At 48.6% G+C, this 23,494-nt stretch overlaps 1 protein-coding gene and 1 non-coding gene across 9 annotated transcripts in view; both read right to left on the bottom strand.

Annotated features, from left to right (window-relative positions):
- The window catches only part of LOC119455944 (antizyme inhibitor 2-like), a 94,833-nt gene that overhangs the window by 18,580 nt on the left and 52,759 nt on the right, over positions 1–23,494 (bottom strand). The gene's annotated exons all lie outside the window — the stretch shown is intronic.
- Positions 19,276–19,347, bottom strand: Trnat-ggu (transfer RNA threonine (anticodon GGU)). The gene has a single exon. It is a non-coding gene; the product is annotated as a tRNA-Thr (tRNA).

Below are 23,494 nucleotides of genomic sequence, written 5' to 3'. Positions count from 1 at the left end.
TCGTCGAAGTGTACCTGCGTAGAAGACAAAAAAATAAAATTAAATTATGGGGTTTTTACGTGCCAGAACCACGATCTGATTATGAGGCACGCCGTAGTCGAGGACTCCGGAAATTTGAACCACCTGGGGTTCTTTAACGTGCACCTAAATGTAAGTACACGGGTGTTTTCGCATTTCGCCCCCGCCGAAATGCGGCCGCCGTGGCCACCTGCGTAGAAGGCGTTACCCCTGGTTACTCTCTCTCTCTCTTCTCTCTTTCTCTCTCTCCCCGCTTCAGGCTCAGTACTGATTTCATGGTAACGGCTGGCTTCGTGCCTATGCTTTGTTCTGGTTCTTTTTATTCCATATTATAATGGGATGATTTTCATCTGATGATTCTCTATACGCTGTTTGTTGATTAACTTGATTGGGATTTTTGCAATTACGTACGGCATATCGTCTTAGATAGTACATGCTATGTTTGAGCCACTCATCTTTCCTCTTGCACGCATAACATTTTTAGACGTTGCTCGTTCGCTGTAATTTCTCCTCGAGGGTCATACTTCCTTTCACTAAATACGGGGATTTTCAAACATGCATAACAATATACTTGCAATCATTGTTCGATGAGAACAACATTCTCTTATTACTCCATCCTATACCCTTTCTCATATCTGTAAATGTCACTACGTGAATTAGTGCCCCGTAAATCATCGTAAAGAAACAATGAAAGAATCTTGTTACAGCGCTTAACCCGCCGTGCTTGCTCAGTGGCTATCGTGTTGGGCTGCTGAGCACGAGGTCGCGGGATTGAATCCCGGCCACGGCGGCTGCATTTCGATGGGGGCGAAATGCGAAAACACCCGTGTACTTAGATTTAGGTGCACGTTAAAGAACCCCAGGTGGCCCAAATTTCCGGAGTCCCCCACTACGGCGTGCCTCATAATCATATCGTGGTTTTGGCACGTCAAACCCCATAATTTATTTTAATTTTTGTTTTGTTACAGCGCTGCCCTAGTTTCAGGATACCATAAAACATATCTTATTGTAATGGATGTCTGTCTGTCTCTCTAATGGTGCGTTGGGTGAAAAGAAGTATAAACACGCACACACATACACACACAGTATTTGCACATACCCAGTCACACAAGTCCACATCAAAGTGTGTGTGTGTGTGTGGGGGGGGGGGGGGGGGGGGGGTTCATTCAAGTTGGGTGCACACCCAGTTGCACATTGTTGCCACTTGCCAAGTTGACATCAAAGAGGTTCATTGAACACCGGCACTCACCCAGTGCCACACGCGCAATGGCCCAAGTTGTTCCGATGGTTGGTTTCTAACCCTGTTAGGAAACAGCACATCATCACGATGCGCTACCCATTCAGCCATGGACTACGCAGTGACCCAGGTTGGGGGGGGGGGGGGGGGGGGGGAGGTTCATTAACGAGCGGCACATACCCAGTGCAGTTCTGGCGCAGCCGGCTGAGGCGTCGGGTTGCTGTCCTTGAGGAACCCTTGTGACCTTGAGTTCGATTCCGCTTAGCGTCGAAGAAATTTAAGGGCTCTGTTTCGTCGTTGAAGACCAGCACAGACCGAGTGGCACATACCCAGTTATCCAAGTCGACGTCGAAGAGTTTCATTGACGAGCGACGCACCCTGTCCCTCATTATACAGTGACATATGTCGGCGTGAAAGAAGTTCGTTGAAGAGCAGCACACTCGTACTCATTGCCGCATATTTTGATAAATTTAATTAGGAAATTCCCTTTCATTTCTTTCGACTTGTGCGCCTACAAAATCCACAGAAATATTTCCAAAGTCGCATTCATTTAACGCGTAGTCCCAAAATGTAGGGCAACTGTAAGTATAAATCTCCCCGTGGAAACGATGCCCGCCGATGAGTATTTCGCTCGCATATGTAGTTTCGAGATAAGGCCAACGTGACGTCGCGACATTCCTATTCTATTCGGTCCTATTCCATCGCCAGTCACTTAAATTACCCCCGTATTGTTTCCTAAATTCGCCGATTGGTGGAGCACAATAAATAGCGTCACTTCTTTGTGTGTTGGTGCAAATTCTTAATTAATGACTCCTAGTTTAGTATGTGATGAACATAATAGCTTAGTTTTCTGATATTGCTAGGATCGTCCCGTTTTCATCTTCCTTTCCATATCTCTCTCTCTCTCTCTCTCTCTCTCTCTCTCTCTCTGAAAATAGTGAATAGATATTCAGAAGTAGTTGATTTATATCGGGTTGGGAAAAAGGTCACCTTTACATAAAGACAATTTCACGTATTCAATTTCTCTTTCACGTCTTGATAGATCTGTTCTATGACCCTTTGCTGCCAGTTGGAAAGCATGTTCTTATATGATCTATACTTTGTTGCTTATCTCTACTTTTAATTGATCTCCCCGTGGATGTTTTAGCACTTCCGGTTCCGGCATTTCTGTGTTTGTCTTGTCTATTCGATGCTGACGGACACTACAATTTAGTGAAATATGATACATCATTGTCCTGGCTCCCATTCCACATTATTGTCTAGCTTCTGATTGTAGCTTTTTGGTCCTCGAGCGTTCAACCTTGAAATCTAAAACGCACTTCCTATTGTCCCTTATTCTTGAATTTTTATTCTCCGGGGAAACTTCACGGGATTTCAGTTTTAAAAGTTACATAATATCGCGATGTGGTGTGTGTGTGTGTGTGTGTGTGGGGGGGGGGGGGGGGGGGGGGGCATATAATATGCATGCTCTGCGGAGGAGCGATGGAATTGAACGAAATGTCTCGATTGTCGGTCGTGCAATGGAACAAAATATACGCAGCAAACACTTCGGCGTTTAAACTTTAGTATGCAGCAGCTACATTATTTTTGAGCGTGCGTACAGCACACAAACTCCCTTTTTCTTCTGACAAGATCATTATGTCTTATATATTGGTCATATAGTTCTTATGTCAATATCCTAACATAAAACTACATATGTGGCGAAGAAGACAGACGCTAGTGGATTCAGTGCTACTGGATCTAAACGCTAGTGAGTCGAGCGCTCTCACTCAGCAACGGCTCTCGTGCTTTGAAGCTGTGACTGCCCTGCCCGTCGACGTTGCGCTGCTCCGAGCTCTTCCAATAAACACCTTTAGAATTAGTGGAGTCTGCTGGGTAACCTCAGACAATCATCCTTGAACTCCGGTCCCACACCCTACCATCTATCATGCCCCAAGACGCCTCCCAGCAAACGCCTCCTCCCGCACCCACTGCGTGTCCCTGGGTGCCTCGTCATCGCGACCCTCCTATCTACACTGGAGCGGACGACACTGACGTGGACGAATGGCTCACGGCGTACGACAGGGTAAGCGCCCATAACAAGTGGGACGAAGCGGACAAACTGAGCTATGTTCTGTTCTACCTCGCTGGAGGGGCCAGCCTGTGGTATAACAACCATGAAGGAGAGTTCCAGACATGGTCCGAATTTAAGACTTCCTTCGCCGATGTGTTTGGTCGCCCTGCTGTTCGCAAGCTGCGTGCCGAGCAGCGTTTGCGAGAACGAGCTCAACAGCCAGGAGAAACATTCACCTCTTATATTGAAGATGTCCTGGACCTATGCAGGAAAGTCGATTCGACTATGGCGGAGTCTGATCGAATTCGCAACATCCTGAAGGGCATAGAAGACGACGCCTTTAACCTGTTGCTGGCCAAAAGTCCTCACTCTGTGGCCGAAATTATCGCACTGTGCCAGAGCTATGAAGAACTCCGCAGGCAGCGATCTCTACCGCGTGACGAACACCTCGCTGGTTTGGCTGCCATGTCCGACCAGACAGCTTTGCTCGCAGAAATGAAGGCGTGCGTCCGCGAGGAAGTTGCCCGGCAACTATCATTGATGAATTTTGCACAGCCGCAGCCGGTACACGCGCCAACGCCGAGTTTTGCGCCTCCGCTTCGCCGCGTCATAGCGCAAGAACTGCACGAGGTTTGGCCTGAGCACCACCAGCGCGTTCCTGCGGCTGCGCCTCACAGCTACGCCGAAGTCATTGCCAGGCCCAAACAGATCCTGACGACTGTGCCACTGAGCTACGCGGAAGTCATCACCCAGCCTCAACAGCTCCCTCAACGGAGACCTCTCACGTACGCCGAAGTCCTCGCTATGCCCCGACAACAGCCTGCCGTGCAAGCACTTCACCAACCGCCACGTCCAGCGCGTCCTCCCACATGGATGGGACCTGCCACGGCGACTCGGTGGCGTACGGCGGACAATCGGCCGATATGTTTTGCGTGCGGCTACGCAGGCCACGTCTCACGCCACTGTAGTCGCGTGCAGTCGCCTAGCGCTACACCATATGCGCCAAGTACTATGATGGGTTCTCCGCGCCCATATTACGACGACGAACCTCGGGCTGCGTCACGACCATTCCGCCGGTCTGCCAACATCCGCCGCTCACCTTCTCCATGCCGACGCTCCCCATCACCGATGCGGCCTCGTCCCGTAGCTCGGGATGAGGAAAACTAATCGTCGCAGTCCATGCGGCAAGGGCTGCGACGCCGTCGAAACGCGAAAGTCCTCAACGTAGCCCGACCAATGTGATAGACATGTTAGTTGACGGTGTGCGCACATATGCCCTTGTGGATGCCGCAGCCGCTGTGTCAGTTATGGATGCAAAGCTTTGTCGCTTCCTTCGAAAGGTGCCCCTTGCCGGATTCTCCTTCCGCACAGCAGGCGCACAGCGTATTCATCCGCTAGCGGCGTGCACCGCTCGTGTTCTCATCAAGGACGCTGTATACGCCATCGAATTTATTGTGATTTCTTCGTGCTCCCACGAAGTTATCCTGGGGTGGGACTTTCTCGCCCGCCACAATGCTGTTATTCATTACGCACGGGCCGAACTAGAACTGTCGCCGATCTCAGATATGATGCCTGCCGATAATGCTTCTTTTGCGAACAAACTTCTCGTAAGGCACGACACCAGCGTTCCTCCCGACTCGTCAGTGATTGTCTCAATGCATTGCAGCAGCCTCTCTGACGCCGTCGCACTACTTTCTCCGTCTGGCCGCTTTTATACTCGAAAAGGTCTGCTGCTACCTTTTGCGACTGTGAACGTCAAACAGGGCTCCACAGCTATTTTCGTCTGTAACCCCTTCTAATACCCCGTGATGCTGCTTCAAGGCGAATGTCTTGGCCATGTGGAAGTGATCGACGACGTACAAATTACGAATGTTCCCGAAGCCACGTCCTGCGCCAGTTACAACACACTCGGTTCCCTCTCTACGTCCGACCCTTTGCCCACAGGTGTGTTCGATTCATCAATTGCCGATGGTCTCACCCCAGCTCAGCGTTCTCAGCTTCTGCGCATCTTAGAAGAATTTCGTTCTTCTTTTGATGTCGGGCAACCGTCCCTGTTCCGGACGTCTGCTGTCACGCACCATATTGACACCGGCTCCCAACCGCCATTGCGCCAACGTTCATATCGCGTCTCTGCCACAGAACGTCTTGTGATTAATGAGCAAGTGGACGATATGCATCGCCGCGAAGTGATCCGACCCTCGAACAGTCCATGGGCATCTCCTGTCATCCTTGTTACGAAAAAAGACGTTTCGGTACGGTTCTGTGGAGTCTATCGGCGCCTGAACACGATCACTCGCAAAGATGTATACCAGCTGCCGCGAATCGATGACGCTATCGATAGCCTGCAAGGAGCAGAATTATTTTCATCGCTAGATTTACGCTCCGGATATTGGCAAGTACCCATGGCTGACGTTGATAGGCCGAAGACAGCCTTTGTCACACCCGACGGCTTATACGAATTTAACGTCATGCCGTTTGGACTTTGTAATGCGCCAGCAACCTTTGAACGCATGATGGACACAGTTCTGCGCGGTTTGAAGTGGCACACGTGCTTATGTTATCTCGACGACGTTGTTGTTTTTGCCTCTGACTTCACCACGCACCTTCAACGCCTACGGCGTGTTTTGACGTGCTTAGCAAACGCTGGCCTCCAACTGAACCTAAAGAAGTGCCGATTTGCAGCGCGGCAGCTCACCATACTAGGTTACGTCGTCTCGAAGGATGGAATCCTCCCCGATCCAGCCAAACTTCGTGCCGTCGCCGAATTCCCTAAACCGACGTTCGTCAAGGAACTACGCAGTTTCGTAGGCTTGTGTTCCTACTTCAGGCGCTTTATTCGCAATTTTGCCGCCGTTATATCGCCCCTGACGAAGCTCCTTGGAAGCAACGGACCCCTCCAATCGTGGTCGTCCGAGTGCGACGAGGCGTTCACTAAGCTCCGTCGTTTACTGACGTCTCCACCCATTTTGCGCCACTACGACCCAACGGCACCTATTGAGGTACACACAGATGCCAGCGGTGTTGACCTAGGCGCTGTCCTAGCGCAGCGCAAGGAAGGGTTTCCTGAATATGTTGTGGCATATGCAAGCCGTACGCTTACTGAAGCCAAGACCAATTACAGCGTCACGGAAAAAGAATGTCTGGCAATTATCTGGGCGCTTACTAAGTTCCGGCCCTATTTGTATGGTCGCCAATTTGATGTCGTCACGGGCCACCATGCACTATGCTGACTGTCGTCATTGAAGGATCCCTCAGGCCGTCTCGCCCGCTGGGCCCTTCGCTTACAGGATTACGATATCCGCGTGCTGTACCGCAACGGACGTCAGCATGCTGACGCTGACGCCCTCTCACGTTCTCCCTTGCCTGACGACAATGCCTGCTGCTCACTATCCCAGCTTGACGTTTCGTCCGTCGACATTGGGACCATCGCTTCCGAGCAGCGCAAGGACCCCTGGATTGCCTCCATCATATAGAGTTCCTTGCTGACCCGTCATCGCCGCCAACCACTCGTGCGTTGCGCTGTCAAGCTCGCCATTTCTCCATTCGCGTCGACCTGCTTCACCGACGCAATTACACCTCTCACGGCCGCCAGTGGTTATTAGTAGTACCTCGAAGCCTCCGTTCTGAGATCTGCGCATCGTTCCACTCTGATCCACAGCGTGCACAATCAGGAATTTTCAAAACCTACCAGCGCCTCCGACAACGCTACTACTGGCGAGGAATGTACAACTACGTTCAAAAGTTTGTTCGCTCATGCCCCGACTGCCAGCGCCGGAAATCTTCGCCCCAGCTCTCGCCAGCTGGTCTGCAGCCTCTGCTCTGCCCTACCCGGCCGTTCGGGCGCGTTGGCATCCATTTGTATGGGCCACTTCCCTTGACGTCGGCTGGTAACCGATGGGCCATTGTGGCAGTAGATCACCTTACGCGATACGCCGAAACCGCCGCTCTCCCAGCAGCTACAGCGGGCGATGTTGCCTCATTCCTGCTTCGCCGATTCATCCTGCGGCATGGTCCACCTCAAGAACTACTCAGCGATCGCGGACGCGTCTTCCTGTCGGAAGTAGTTGAAGCGATTCTCAAGGAGTGCCACGTTGTTCATCGTACGACTACGGCGTACCACCCTCAAACGAATGGCCTCACGAAACACTTCAACCGTACACTCGGCGACATGCTTTCAATGTACGTCACCTCCGACGACGCGAACTGGGACGCCATTCTGCCCTTCGTGTCCTACGCGTATAATACCGCTACGCAGAACATCACTGGATTTTCACCCTATTTCTTTCTGTATGGTCGACACCCTTCGCACACCATCGACACCATTCTACCGTACCGGCCGGATGCATCCAAGTGTGTGCCTATTTCTGCCACGGTCAGGCACGCAGAAGAGTGCCGCGACCTAGCACGGGCCTCTACTTCCGATGATCAAGAGCGCCAGAGGAGCACTCGCGGTGACGCCACTTCCACGGCCACCTTCGATCCGGGAGCGCTCGTGTGGCTCTCAGTCCCTTTGACTGCCCCTGGCCTCTCATGAAAACTGGTTCCGAAGTATGAAGGCCCTTATCGTGTTCTCAAACGCGCATCTCCTCTCAACTACGCTATAGAACCAGTTGAGCCATCTTCAGGCATGCGCCGCCTGTCCATGTCGACCGTCTAAAGCCTTACTTCGACCCGCTCATCGTGACGAGCTGTTAATTCGCCGGGCGGCTCCCTTATCGCTCCCGGGGGTGATTGTAGCGAAGAAGACAGACACTACAGTGGGTTCAGCGCTACTGCATCTAAACGCTAGTGGGTCGATCGCTCTCTCTCAGCAACGGCTCTCGTGCTTTGAAGCTGTAACTGCCCTGCCCGTCAACGTTGCACTGCTCCGAGCTCTTCCCAATAAACACCTTTAGAAAGGGTAATTCGGGCTTTCGCAATAAAGTCCCTATGCAAGCTTACGCTCTAAAGCGTTATGAGCTTGTCTAACCAGCGCGGCAGCATTGAGCCCACTGCCCTGGCACACTATGGTAAATGTTCTGGCGAAGTAACATGTGTGTTGATGAATTACTGGCTTTCTTGAAAATTATTCTCAACACGAAGAGCTGCAAAACATTATTTATTTCATATACCTCACAGGCTCCAGAAGCAGTATTGCGTGAGGGGGGCGGTACAGATAACAAGTAACAATTGTGGAGCAAGAACATATTATACGGTTACATAAATAAGAACACAACGAGAATTAAATAATAAACAAAGAACGCAAAGTAAAAACAAAAAGAAAGGAAGGTGAACTGACAGCTGTTAGCTTTCCAGTATGCAGTAAAGCAAACAATCTTAGCACAAATGCTTACATAAATACACAACAATGAAGTTACGAACAACAAAACTAAAACAGACACTGATTTTTAGTGAAGTACTAGCCAAATATTGCACTGATTTTTTGTCTGAAGATTGCTGGGTCATTAATGTCAGCGATGTTATCAGGAAGACCATTCCACAGCGCAATGGCACGTGGCAAAGATGAGCAGTTGAATGTATTGGTGTGACCGAAGATGCGTTGGAAACTGAGATGATTATGCAGACGTTTAGATGTGCAAGAGGGACGAACGAGCGGTAAAATAGACGGATGTACAGGCGCTCTCAGAATAATTCGGAACGCCAGACACGCAGCAGCGCGCCGGCGGAGTAAGCGCGCAGAAAAGTAGTACCATGGTCTGCGCGTGCGCGGTCTCCCTAGCAAGCAAACGTTGCTCCATATTGCCCCTAGATTCTCGTTGTGTTGCTACAAAACGGTGCGCTATGTGTTCCTTAGCGTTTTGAGAAGGGGCGCTGGGTGGGTGGTGTCTGTGACAAGCCGCGTGTGCGGATGCACGCGCGTTGGCGCAGAAGCCGTCGTGCGTGCGTGTTCGTGTGCTTGGATGACTTCTTTCTTTTGCTACTTTGCTTCCTATTTATCATATGATCAGATTATTTCCGGTAGGCGACTGTGACTAACGCTCGCAAAGGACGGTGGTTTCATCTGACGAAACCGCGAGCATATCGGTGGCCAGATTGATAAAGAGATACGAATATATTTGAACCATGCCAGTGACACAAAGTTCACCTTTTTCCTATCGAGGCAGCATGCCGAAAAGAGTACCGATCGATGTGCGGAGAAGAATACTGAGCTCTGGTTACAAGAGAAATCTCAGCGCGAGATATGCCACCTCACAGGGAAGCCTTTAAGCGCGGTCAACCGCATTATCCAGGCACACAGGGATGAAGACGGCCGACCATCAGATGCACCACGATCCGGAAGACACAGATGCACGTCGGAAGAATGCGACCTTCTCATTGTTGCTGCAGCAGTCGCCGATCCTTTTCAGAGCGCCGGCCAGATTAAGGCAGCACTGAACCTGCAAGCCAGTGAGGAGACAATCGCAAGGCGCATGCGAGAAGCTGGTCTTCGTAGATTTGTCGCGGCGCAAGAGCCACACCTGACAGATCGACAAAAAGCCCAACGCCTCCAATTTGCCAGGGCATATGAGCAATGGACTAGAGAAGAATGGACGCAAGTGATATTCTCGGATGAATCGACATTTACGTCGCGGTGGGATCAAGAGCGCCGCGTATGGAGACCATACAACTGCAGGTATTTAATTTTCTTTTTGATCTTTGCCACACCAAATCTTCCGGCGCGCAAAAGGGTTTCATCTAGAAAGACCAATATTTATTTTTTCTCGTCGTGTAGGTACGAACCCGGGTATGTTTCTGAGACCTACAGTAGCGGCCGCTGTGCTGTAAACGTGTTGAGAGCAATCAGCAAAAAGGGCCTCGGTCCGCTAGTCCGGCTGTCCCCATCGTTCACAGCTGACGCCTACTGTGAAATTCTGGACTACCACCTGGTGCAATACGCTCTGGACGGGCCATTTAAAGATGGCTGCTACGTCTTCCAGCATGACCGGAGCCCGGTGCACACCGCCAGAGCTGTGCAAAATCTGCTTCAAGAACGTGCCGTTTGTGTCCTTGACTGGCCTCCGAAAGGTGCAGACTTGAATCCGATAGAGAATGTGTGGGCGCAATGAAGGAAAGTTTGTCCCACATGAATCTGGGAAGTGCCAGTGCTGACGAGCTCTGGCTCGCCATAACCCGAGAGTGGAAGCGCCTAGCTTAGTGAGAAGGACTTCGTAGAAGCGCTCTACGAGTCTATGCCACGCCGGCTACAAGCTGCAGTTCGCGTGGACGGCGCATTCACGCGATACTAAAGCTGAGAATAACAATCGATTCTTTCGATTCTTTTGTTTTTTATGGGAAAATAAACTCAATGTTCTTCCTGATATTTCATTCTGTTTATTTTACATTCCACCCGCACAGCCTCTCTTTCTTAGCGTTGTAGTCTACCACCGAGCAAATTGTAGTCTAACGCCGAGCAAAAGAAAATAGCTGTCTGCGCCAACAAATAAAGACATGGGATCAAAATGTAAGAATACTCGCTACCAAACAGCCAGATTTCGTAATTGATTGGTGCACAAATATGCGCAGACGTCCTAATGTGATGCGCAAATCAAAGATTGTGGTGTCGTGTAGAGCTTAAGATAGCATCTTTTCGATGGAGGCGAAAATGCCCGAGGGCCGTGTGCTCAGATTTAGGTGCACGTCAATGAGCCCAGGTGGTCGAAATTTCCGTAGCCCTTCACTACGGCATCTCTCAATTTCGTGGTTTGGGGGCGTTAATCCCGAACAATTACGATTATAGTACTCATGCAGTCACTTCGTCTGCATGAAATTGGACTTGACGAACATGGCGCGTTATTTAATTTCGTGAACTGTTTTATTACCGCAATCACCGACACACCTGTAAGGGAGCGGTCGTGTAATAGTCCAAATTGAACTCTTATTACCGAGCTAGTAGTACCATGGATTGAAAGATAACTAAGTAGGAACTAATACTTCGTAGAACAAACAGACATGGTTGAAAAGAAGGCAGGGATGACCTTGTGCCCTTGCCGCTTCAACCTCAAGTAGTATCCCAGAATGAATGCAGATAATGACGAAAACACACCGCAAGAAATCGAATTGAGGTGCGCAGTACGATACAGGGCCTGGTCCGTCCAGCCCATCTTGTCATAATGCTAAAGGGCACCTAGCGCTACCCATTTGGTGCAAGACAACGCCAATCGAGATGCACTAGGGAGCGAAACTAGCTCACTAGGGAGGCCGCGCATGCGCACACCTTGCGTGCATTTATCCGCCGGTGCGCTCCGCCGGCGAGCGGCTGCGTGCTCGTTGTTCCAAATTATTCTGGGAGCGCCTGTACATTGTGCATGATTTTGTGCAGAAGACAAAGCCACGCTATATTCCTGCGTGATTCCAAAGATGAAAGTGACAACGACAACTTGATGTTAGTTACGCTCGACAATGGGCTATAATCTCTGGCAATGAAACGTGCAGCGCGGTTTTGAATCGACTCGAGAAGGTGGATTAGATATGCCTGATGAGGTGACCATATAGAAGCTGCGAATTCGAGCTGGGGTTGCACTAATGTTTGGTAGGCTATCTTTCTGGTGAGGGAAGGAGCGCTGAGAAGGTTACGTTTTAGATATCCGAGAGTGCGCGATGCATTAGCCGTTATTTTTTCAATGTGGAATGACTATGAAAGGCTCGGTGTTAGAAGGATGCCAAGGTACTTGTATGAAGATGTGCGAGCGACGATACTATTGCCAAGTGAGTAACTAAAAGTATAGTAGGATTTTTTGCGAGTAAATGTCATTAGATTGCATTTGTTAGTGTTCAGGGTCATTTGCCAATCCAAACACCAGTTAGTGACGCATTGAAGGTCATGTTGAAGAGCGATATGATCAGCGGGGGAGCGGATTTGACGGTAGATAACGCAGTCATCTGCGAATAGTCGAACACGGGGTGTAATGTTAGATGGCAAGTCATTTATATAAATTAGAAAGAGTAAGGGTCCAAGGACACTTCCCTGAGGTACGCCTGATGTTACGTTACTGAAAGGGGAAGAGTACTGGTCAATGACAATGGACTGCTTTCGAAAAAACAAAAAGTTTCTTATCCAAGAAATTGTTAGCTCGTCAAGGTTTAAGCATGAAAGTTTAGAAATGAGGCGACAGTGAGCAACGCGATCAAATGCTTTAGAAAAGTCTATGAAGATTGAGTCAGTCTGGGCATTGTCATCCATATTTTGAAAAAGATCCGTAGTAAATTCTATTAGTTGTGTCTCACATGAAAAGCCTTTTCTGAACCCATGCTGTTGCTTAAAAAAGAAGTTATTACATTCTAAGTGGTGAACGACATTAGTAAATATGATGTGTTCGAGTAACTTGCAGGGAACGCTTGTTAGGGATATGGGACGGTAATTATTCGCGTCGCTCTTGTCACCCGACTTGAAGATGGGTATGATTTTGCCGACTTTCCAATCATTCGGCAGCTCCCCTGTTGACAGTGACTGCTGAAATATATGACTAAGGATTGTACTGGAAGGGACTACGGTATGCTTTAGGATTTTCGTGTTAATGCCATCATATCCGGACTTAGTCGATAACTTGAGATTGTTAATCAAAGTAGTGATTCCAGTGGGTGTTACGGTAATAGGAGTCATATATTGGTAATCTAAGTCTGCCATCTTCGGCATATTGGAATGCTCTTCCTTTGTGAACGTGGAAATGAAGTAGTTCTTAAGAACAGATGCGCAGTGCTCTCGCGGTATGGGAAGACCAGTGATATCCACCAGTGCGGGAGTGTCAGTGCGGTTTGAAGGAGATATGGTTTTCCAGAACTTCTTTGGATAATTTTTTATGAGTGATTGGAGGTCATCGGAAAAGAATTTATGCTTTGCATGACGAAGGGAACTGCAGTAGGCTTTTTCGCAGGCTTTATGTTTATTCCACAATTCTAGCGTGTTGACACTTTTGGCTGCCCAGTATAAACGTTTCTTTTTTGTTTTTTAACGCATTCAAAGTTTCATTAAAACCATGGTTTGGAGCAGTTGGTGCGAAATGAGATCTGCGGTATGTATTTATTTGCTAGACCTAGTAGTTGTTCTTTAAAAAGGCACCAATTTTTGTTGACTGATCGTTGAAAAAGTGTTGCGAGGAATCTAGGTGAGAAGCTTTCTAAATCACGGTTAATGGTATTATAGTCTGCTCTTTTATAGTCAAATATTCGTTTTGTTGTAAGATTACGCGTACATGAAGGTGCGCGAAGTGTAAATTCTAATAACGAGTGGTCACTGAACCCATCAGTGATTGAAATGGCGCTAACTCTTTCAGGTGCTGTTGTGAGAACAAGGTCTAAGACGTTCGTAATGCGCGTTGGTTGGAGAACTAGTTGCTCAAAGGAAAAATCAAGGACGAGCTGTACAAAGTCATTAAGTGCACGCGAATTGCCTCTCAAGTTAGGCCAATCTATATCCGGGAAATTAAAATCGCCAAGAATGAATATTGACCCTTTTCGCGGTGATCGCGTGGGCGCTGCCATGTTTGATCACGTGGTGACGCGTCCATTGCTTGCCTCAACTGCCTCCGTTGCCTCCTTGTTTACAATGGAAGTGTATGACGCCGGCGCGGGGTAGAAAACCTCTGTTTTCGGAGATATCGTAGATGGTAGCTGGGTGGACGACACGAAGCTTTGATCACAGCTTCAGAGAACATGCAAAAGCGCTTTCGGAGCTGATTAAGCTATGTCCAAACGGCGCAAGCAGATATATATATATATATATATATATATATAGTGCTTGTTTTAAAAGCGGGGCTAAATATGTATTCCAAGCTATCCAAACATTCCGCTCATGAATTCAGTCAGGATTAGTGTGTTTGCTCTTTGTTCTTTATTCGGCAAATATTTTGAAGCAGTGGTTTGTCAGTTTCTGACTCCGTGAAGTTCCTCGGTGCGGCCACTATCAGATTATTTTCTGCCTAATCGCTCGCGGGTGTGCTCAGTTCCGATAGATTTGTACTTCCTGCGCACAAGGCTTTAAACGTAGCCGTTTTGTGCATTGCAATACCTTGTAGCAAATATATATTAGAGCTAGTAACTCGCTTACCCTACCTACCCTTGTGGACCGTCACGAAACATTCAGCTTCGACCATTCGTGCACCATAGGTGTAGTCCGTCATTTATTGTACGTATACAGTGCACATATATTCAAGTGCTCGCCCATTCACTTATTCTTGATACGCCGGTGATAGAGTGGGCGTAAGTTTTCCTGCCATTTGGGACAGATGTGTATAGATAACGTGCGCGAAACTTACTATGACAGGAAGCGGCGCTACTCTCTTTTGTCATTGTTTAACGAGTGGTACTCACTCTTGCCGACGTTCTGGGGATGAAGCCCTTTCTTTGAAGGTTAGTGATACAAGGCTGGCGGATGAGCAAATTTCTGTATCCTCGAGGAATGCCGTACATCACGAAGTGCCGGTAACACGTTCGGACACTTGCAGCAGCGGTCCGCCAACTTGGCCACGCATATTCATTCTATTCCTTAACATGCCAAGCACTATTTTTGCAGCCAACTACTGCACACGTCTTCAATCCACATGATTCAATCTAGCATGATTGGAGCACAGTGTGTTAGCGAAAACTCAGTTGCATTTCCGACAGCTGATCGCTCAGAAGCAAGGTAGAAGCGATAATGGTTTCGTATTCGTGCGCGGTCGCTGAGGAGAGGTATGATGATGATGATGATGATGATGATGATGATGATGATGATGATGATATATTGGCATCCCCTTTGAAACGGGGCGGCGACAAATAGTCACCTAGACTGCTTGATTTAATCAGGTATACTATACATGTTCTTTATCTTGCATTTTTGTATACCATCATTATTTTTATTTTTCAAAAATTTACCTTGTACCGCTGCCTATGGTTTTAAGAGATCAGGTCGCATCCATCTTTTCCCTACTTTTTTCCACCAGTACTCTAATCGTCTCTTGCTGATCTCTACGGCTGATCTGTTTATGTTTCCTTCCACTTTAAACCCAAGCGCTTCTGGGAGTTGCACGTTACCTACGGTTCTCGCTGGGTGGATCCCGTCGCATTCCATTAGGATGTGCTGAGTGGTCTCTGGATCTTTACTGCAGCATACACATGTCTCATCTAATTCCGAATATTTGTTCCGATATGTTTTCGTCCTTAGGCAACCGGCTCGAGCCTCAAATAGCAAGGCACTGCCCTTTGTGTTATCGTACAGATTTTCCCTTCTAATTTCTTTCTTCTCATTCTTGTAAATCTCCATTGTCCTTTTCGTTTCCATTCTTTGCATGCAATTCACGGTCTCTATTTCTCTCACTTTCTTTCTGATGACCCCTGGTTGTCTATTTACAGTTTCGATTATCCTGTACTTGGTTGCCAACTTCCTTGACCTCTTCCTCCATTCTGTGTCCACGCTTTTCATGTAGAGATACTTGTGCACTTTAGCCGCCCATTTATTTTCATCCATGTTCCTGAGCCTTTCTTCAAAACTAATTTTGCTTTGTGCTTCTCTGACTTCAAAAGAGGCCCAACCCATGTCTCCATGCACTGCCTCATTTGTCGTATTACCGTGTGCTCCCAAAGCCAACCGGCCTACTGATCTTTGGTTAACTTCCAAAACCAAAGATGGCGCGCCGTCGTGAGCGCCATCTCGTTTCTGTACAACAAACTGCTCCGCGAAAAGGGTCAATATCAGCTTTAGGGAATTTAGAACGAACAGCAGTAAGATTCTCACGCAAGTTAGAAACAAAGTTATGAGTGCTGTCAGGAGGCCTGTAACACACTCCGTAAAGTGACTTTGATAGTGTCGATGTTATACAAACCCACACTATCTCAATAGCGGAGGGTATCGGTACTATAAACGAAGTGATGTGTTTCTTTATTGCCAACAAGACCCCACCTCCCCTTCGATTATGTCTGTCTCGGCGATAAATTACATAGTCCTCCGTATCAGGAAAAACTTCGTTGTCATTCACGTCACCACAGAGCCAAGTTTCCGTTAGTGCCAAAATGTCACAGTTACTGTTTTATAAGTACGATACGATTTCGGTGCGTTTAGAAATTATACTACGAATGTTAGTAAATGATAAAGCTAGGTACGATGGGTCAACGTGTGTATGTTGCGCAGCAGAGGAGTTGTCAGATGCGCATGTTATCGGGTTAAGTTCTAGGTATCGCGAAAGTGGTACCACAGAATCGGACAGGGAGTCATGTCTGTAAGTAGTGTTATCTACTCGCAGTTTGTCGAGGGTTAACTTCAACGGCACGCCCCTGGTTTTTGCGAAGGCAATGAGCTTGCGTCGGGCGATGCGCGTTTGAAGGGAAAAGTCTTCGCGAACGGCGAAATCCGTGCCTCTGAATTTGTAGCCATTTTCTATTATGCTTTGTTTATCTTTAAAAAATCTGAATTTAGTAATTATTGGCCTGTTCTTCTCTCTGTTGAACTGGCCAAGGCGGTGTGCGCGTTGTATTTGGGTGGGTTCGATGGCGATGCCAAGGTGCTCACTGCACAAGTTGATAACGTTTGATTCCGATGATGACCATGATTCACTTCGATCATCAGAGATGCCAAAGAAGAGTAAATTACACCGCCGAAGTCTATTTTCGGCATCCTCACAACGCATCTCTATTGATTTAAGCTGCCTCGAGATAGCACGGGATTTTTCAGGAGACTCAGGTGAGGAGCTATTGCCAGAACTTTTAATCGATACGGGATCGCCCTCAACAGTCTGAAGCCTAACGAACAACTGCTTCAGTTGATCGTCGACAGATGTCTGCCAACATTTAAATGCTCGCAAGTCACTTCGAATTTCATCCTGACCAGTTTCGATACGTCGCAACGATTCCAAAATGATATCTAGATCACCGGGACCAGGATTACATCTCCAGAAAGAAGTAAGCGTACCCGACATATGAACAAGCACAAGTTCTTACAGCGTTTGATAGCAAGTGGCAGCTCGCTGGGGCACGACACCACAAAGAGACAGCGATTGCTGCTCTTCAGGCAAGAACAACGATTCAGGTAACTAACCTGTAACAGAAGCATTGGTGAACGCTCCATGTCGAAAACGGTGTCGTGCCCCAGCGGGGCGGCGCCGAATGATGGCTTATAAGCTGCGTATCCCATGCTGATAGTGGCGGCAGCATGTCGTCTTGATATTCCTGGTTGCCAGCAGCAGGCAGGAATGAATCCCAGTTTTGGCGATAGCGGGCATTTCACAGAGCGATTAGTTCCTGGAATGCTGACTGCTTCCTGAGTAGCACATGATGCGGTAGACAAAGGCAAAGCCAGCAGAAGGAGGTGCACATGTAACAGAAGCATTGGTGAACGCTCCATGTCGAAAACGGTGTCGTGCTCATGTGGTCATGATGTGGTCGTGATGTCAAACGGAACAGTAATATACGGTCAATGTTTTCAAGTATGAATGAATGAATGAATGAATTCTTTTATTCAGAAAAGGGAGGACCGAAGGTTGCTGGAGGGGGGAGGGGAGGGAAGAGGGACATACAGGGAGAGGTAGACACCCACTAGATCGCGCGAGCCAAGCCGCTAGCAATTCGACAATGGGCTAATTTTACTAGGTGATCGGGGTTTTCGAGAATGTAGTTCTGTAAAGCTTCAATGTGACAATGCAGAAAGATGTTGCTGTCGTCGCGATAAATATTTAACGTGGGACAGTGTGAATTGAGATGCTTCAAGTTGGCTTCGGGGTGGCACAAGGTGCATATGGGGGGGGGGGGGGGGGGGCAGGGCCGTCCATGCCCTTCTTTTGGTCAGCCAATGTCTGCCATTTGTGAATTCTGTCAGGGGTGGTAGCTGTGTTGGCAAGTGCTCTATTTATAAATATTTCCTGGGATCGGCTGAGGGCGAGGTCCTTAAACATGTGAGGAGGAGTGAGATGTTTCAGTCTCTCCCTGTTGTGTACTTTAGGAAGCGACGTATTCGAGCCATTTCTATATGAGAGTTTGGCGGCAAATCCGCATAGGCGTGGTCACCAAGTTCGGGAGACCCGCGTAGCAGAGGTTCGAGACGAAAAGGTAAAACTCCAGATTGTGAGTTGGCAAGACCATGCGCCACCTCGTTATCCCCCCCTGGGCCCCCACGTGTCCTGGCGTCTAGGCCTCACCAGTGGAGGGTTTGTACCAGGCCAGAGCCATGCGGTCGCAATCGAGTGCGACGTCAGTAAATATTGCGTTGGCGTCGTACTGATTGTGTCAAGTATGTGATAGATAATTACGTTTAAGGAAACCGAAATATTTATTGCAACTAATCGAAAGAAATAGATTCGCTGGAAATGGGATCGTAATTCCACAATTTAGCACGCATCTGCTGTCTTTTTTTCTTCTGAATATGCAAGTAATTTACCTGTATTGTATTTTGTTGCGTATGACCTCAACAATACTATTACGTTACCTAGAGATACATCCGTGTTGTACACCAAGTATAATTTTTTACTTAATTATTAAATTTGTGTGTAGCAAATGTCCTTTTTTTGAAGTGCGCCGTACTGCTGCTACAGGGCGGCATCCGGGACTTCTGTGAGGCACTCATTGCCTTATTAACTGTATCATCTTAAAATTTTATATAGTTGCAAGAAAGAAATGCAGATTAAAATGGGCCTGTTCTTTCTCTCTCTCTCTATCTCTTTCTATATATATATATATATATATATATATATATGCATATTAGTGAAGCAAATAATCACAGTAGCCGGCAAAGAAATATTTAAAATAATAGAAGAACGTAGTAAAAACTTAACAGGACTTTACTGACGTTTCGACCGGGGTCCGGCCTTCATCCAGAGTTTTGATGAAAGCCGGACCCCGACCGAAACTTCAGTAAAGTCCTGTTACGTTTTTCCCACGTGCTTCTATTTTTGAACTATATATATCATATCATAAGAAGCCAACAAACATTGACACCAAGAACAAAATAGGGGAAATTACTTGCACACACTAATTGAATTAAAGAAATGATAAATTAATGGTAATGAAAACGAATGAAAAAGCAACTGTCCGCAGGTGGGGAACGAACCCACGTCTTCGCATTACCCATGCGATGCTCTCACCATTGAGCTACCGTGGAACCGTTTTCCCATCCGCTTTCTGAGGTATTTATGTTTTACAACTAGAACTAACTCTGGGAGTGTTAGCCAGAGCCACCACTCACAAGCCTAGGGGCGGTTGTGGAGAACAGATGGCGTTTCGGCTGGCGCAGCGCAACCGGCGTATCGAGGCTGACGCGAACGACGCTGGCCCGCGCGCCGATAACGTCGGACTATAAACGGGCCTTCAACAGCGGAGTTGTTTAAGCTTTTCGTTTCCACATCCGCCCCTAGGCTTGTGAGTGGTGGCTCTGGCTAACACTCCCAGAGTTAGTTCTAGTTGTAAAACATAAATACCCCAGAAAGCGGATGGGAAAACGGTTCCACGGTAGCTCAATGGTGAGAGCATCGCACGGGTAATGCGAAGACTTGGGTTCGTTCCCCACCTGCGGACAGTTGTTTTTTCATTCGTTTTCATTACCATTAATTTATCATTTCTTTAATTCAATTAGTGTGTGCAAGTAATTTCCCCTATGTTGTTCTTGGTGTCAATGTTTGTTGGCTTCTTATGATATGATTAATAAAAATCGGGCCCCTCGGTTCCCTTCCTTCTCGTTGATATGTATATATATTGTAGTGAAGAGGAATGCCCAGCGCTGCAGCCACATCGCCAGTCGTCCGGGAGGCGCGAGCTCGAGATTGCCTGAGCTGCTCTGGTTGAGACACGCTGCCTGCTGTTCTCTTGTCCTGTATTCATATTAGAAGATATATATATATATATATATATATATATATAGAGAGAGAGAGAGAGAGAGAGAGAGACAGGGGGTCAGGGGGTCAGGAGGTGGCTTCTGGTTCCCCCTCCCCCCCCCCACTCGATAAATAGCGGTACGCCACTGACAGGGAGAGCCCTTCGTTCTGCAGCGGACATAAAATATAGGCCGATGATGATGAAGCACAATGAAGTGATCCCCAGCATTTTCAGGAGTCTAATAATTATTGATCGATTACTGATTAGCTGGGTATCGATTGGCTATCACAAGGTGAAGAGAGGCACAGCTGTGCGCAGTGACGTCAGCGCTACGCGAATTTTTGCAACCACTGCGCGGGGAAACGAAAAGCTTAAACAGCTCCGCTGTTAAAGGCCCGTTTATAGTCCGACGTTATCGGCGCGCGGGCCAGCGTCGTTCGTGTCAGCCTCGCTACGCCGGTTGCGCTGCGCCAGCCGAAACGCCATCTCTTCTACACTCCGACGCACGCGCCGTCAGCTGTTATCTTCGGAGCATGCGCAGAACGATCCAAAGCCCGCGCGCCGCTCTGAACGGCTGTCTGCGACCTTCGGCGAACCGGGGCGACAACACGGGCAACCGGGCGAAGCGGCGTGGGCGCCTTTATTTCGTCGCGCGAAATGCATTGTGGTTTAGCGCAGTAGGCGCGACCAACGCGCGAATGGGTCGGGATAAAGCCGCTATATTTATAAAAGTAGCGCCATTCTTAGATCTGGCCGCCACCGCGCTCACCCCGGCGCTTCCTCCTCGCCCTCTCTTAGCCGCCTCCTGTCGCCCCAGCCTCCTCCGCTCCCGCATTGGCCAATCCGTGTCACGTGGAGTTCGCGTCGCGCTTTTGTATATTTTTTTCTTTCCAGCGCGCTCCGACTGCCATTCTCGGGCCTGTGCGACGAAAGTGCTGTACGCACAAACGGATCAAACGTGTTAGGGACAAGAACTTCGTTGTGATGGCATGCTGCTGCGCCTTAAGTTGCCGCAACCGACAAGGCGAGGGCAAAAGGCTTTTTTTGTTTACCATCCGGCGTGCGCAAACGCCTGCTGCACACTTGATATTTGCGCCGTCTCGCATCGTCGCGTTGCTACTTCCAAAACGGCATTATTAAGACCAGTTACTGACTGACGAAGCAAAATCGCGCCTCAAAAACGTCTCCGCAGGGCGCGATCGAAGTTTTCCTCGGATTTTCTCTGGTAGCGCGTTAGCTGTCGTCTGCCACGGCAGGCCCGACGCAGGCGGCGCCACTGTCGATATCGCGCCTCGATCGCGCTGGTCGCGCCGAGCGCGATAGTGGAACGGAGGAGGAGGGAAGTGGATGGCGCTACTTTTATAAATATAGGGGCTTTAGGTCGGGAGACAATTCAGCGCCGGGCCCGTCGGGCGCGTTGGAAGCCGCCGGTTACGTTGGCAGCGCCGGTGCGCTCGACTATAGACCTTTTCACAAACCGACGTTTGAGCAGCGCTATTTGCCGACGCGGGCGACTTCTAGCGTCAGAAGATGTTATGCCGCCATTTTGGACTGTGCGTGTTGCGAGAGCCGGCCGGTCGCACTTCGGTTGTGTGATCTTCGCCGCGCATTATTTCGATTGTTTTCTTCCGTTTCGCTTGTCTTGTGCGGCTTGACTTGTTACATGTTTCACGTGCTCGCGTGAGCGCTCAGTGTGGTGTGCCATGGCAACAGCCAGTGGATGTGGTGTTTCGTCGTCGGTAGCGGCGGCAGCCGCGCCTGCTTCGTCGAGACCTGAATCAGCGGCATATTTCATTGTTATTGCTGGACACATATTGCTGCATTGTGTTGCTGGACACATGCACTGCTTAGAACCAGGCGCCGGCGACCCGACGACGCGTGTCAGGGGTTGGTTGATATGCGGTGGTTACTCCATGCGCTTCCGACGCAACTGAACAGCTCAATCAAGCAAAATTTATTGGTCCGGTGCAGTGCAGGGTGCTTATAACCAAATGTCAAAGCATAAGCGTGGCGATCGAGCAGCGCGGTACCTGCAGCGAACCAACGCGCGACAGTGATCACAGATGCCAGCGCAACTGATACAGCCCAGGTGCTAGATTTTTATTTTTAGTATTTAGTAGTTATTTATTTATACATACTGTCAATTCCAATAGGGATTATAACAGGACTTGTTTGTTATTAAGATATATTTGTTTACCTATTTTTTACGTTTGTCTACCTGGAATGGCTTTTCTTTCGAATGTCTGAATTTGGAACAAGCTTCGCTCACGGTGAACCTTAACGTAGATCGTGCGCGAAGTTTGCACTGAAGATATCGCGTACGGAAAGAATTGTTCGTGTGCGCTATCTCTGAAGCGAAATAAGCCAATAATATTGCAGTGTTAGGGCCATCTCTGCTCTTTCTCTAGTTTCTGTGCAATGTTCATAGTAAAGTAATGTCGAGTCTTAACAATTGTCGAATAAATACATATGCATATGGCTGTAAACACTACTGACCATGAGTGAAAAGCGCTTAGTGGTCAGCGAAGCGGTCACTGCACGCACGTAAGTATTTCACTTGATCGACTGTGGGACATGACATGACAAGAAATTTATTTGAGTCCTGAGGAACTAAGATCTAGGCGAGCCGAAGGCTCCCCCAGATTAAGTCGGTGGCTCCGCCCACGATGGGACCGGGAGACCAAGTCCCGTCGCGATGTCGTGGGCCCTCTGGACAGCCTGGTGTTGGATTTTAAGATTGCTGCTCTTGAGGGATTCCTCCCATTGCTCTTTCGTGATGGGTGGAGAGGCGTTAAGGGCTGGGCACAACCAGAGCATGTGATCAAAAGAGCATGAGTCGTGACCACATTTGGAGCACGACTGTGAATGGTCAGGGTCTATCCTGTTAAGGGACCGGGGAGTGGGATACGAACGGGTTTGCAGAAGTCTGAGTGTGCTAGCCTGAGGTTTGTTCAATTTGGGGTGGGGGGGGTGGAAATTTCCTCCTGCCGAGACGATAATGGGAAACAATTTCGTGGAAGGTACATAATGGATCTTTGTGGATGTTGACCTCGTTCCGAGCCTGGCTACCTCTGACAGCGCGGTACGTGAAATCGCGCGCTATCCGGTGGGCCTGCTCGTTAGGATTACATCCGAGCGGGTTAACCGAGTCATCTATATGGGCTGGGAACCACGAGATGTGGTATCCTCCTTCGCTGCTCTCCCGAATTCTTTGAAGTGCTTTGTGCACAATATTGTTCGCCTGTTCAGCCACTAGTGCGGCCGAGAAGGATCTAACTGCTGTGCGTGAGTCCGAGAAGATGATAAGGGGAACTTTTGCGCTATGAAAAGCCAGAGCGATCGCCGCTTCCTCCGCCACATGTGCAAACTTAGTATAGACAAAAGCTGCATTAAGCAGGTTGCCCTCCGCGTCTACAACCGAGACAGCGAACTTATCC

Source organism: Dermacentor silvarum, chromosome 6, assembly GCF_013339745.2.
Source record: "Dermacentor silvarum isolate Dsil-2018 chromosome 6, BIME_Dsil_1.4, whole genome shotgun sequence".
Classification (NCBI taxonomy): Eukaryota; Metazoa; Arthropoda; class Arachnida; order Ixodida; family Ixodidae; genus Dermacentor; species Dermacentor silvarum.
The sequence above is the reverse complement of the archived record's forward strand: the minus strand, read 5'-3'. Positions and strand labels throughout refer to the sequence as shown.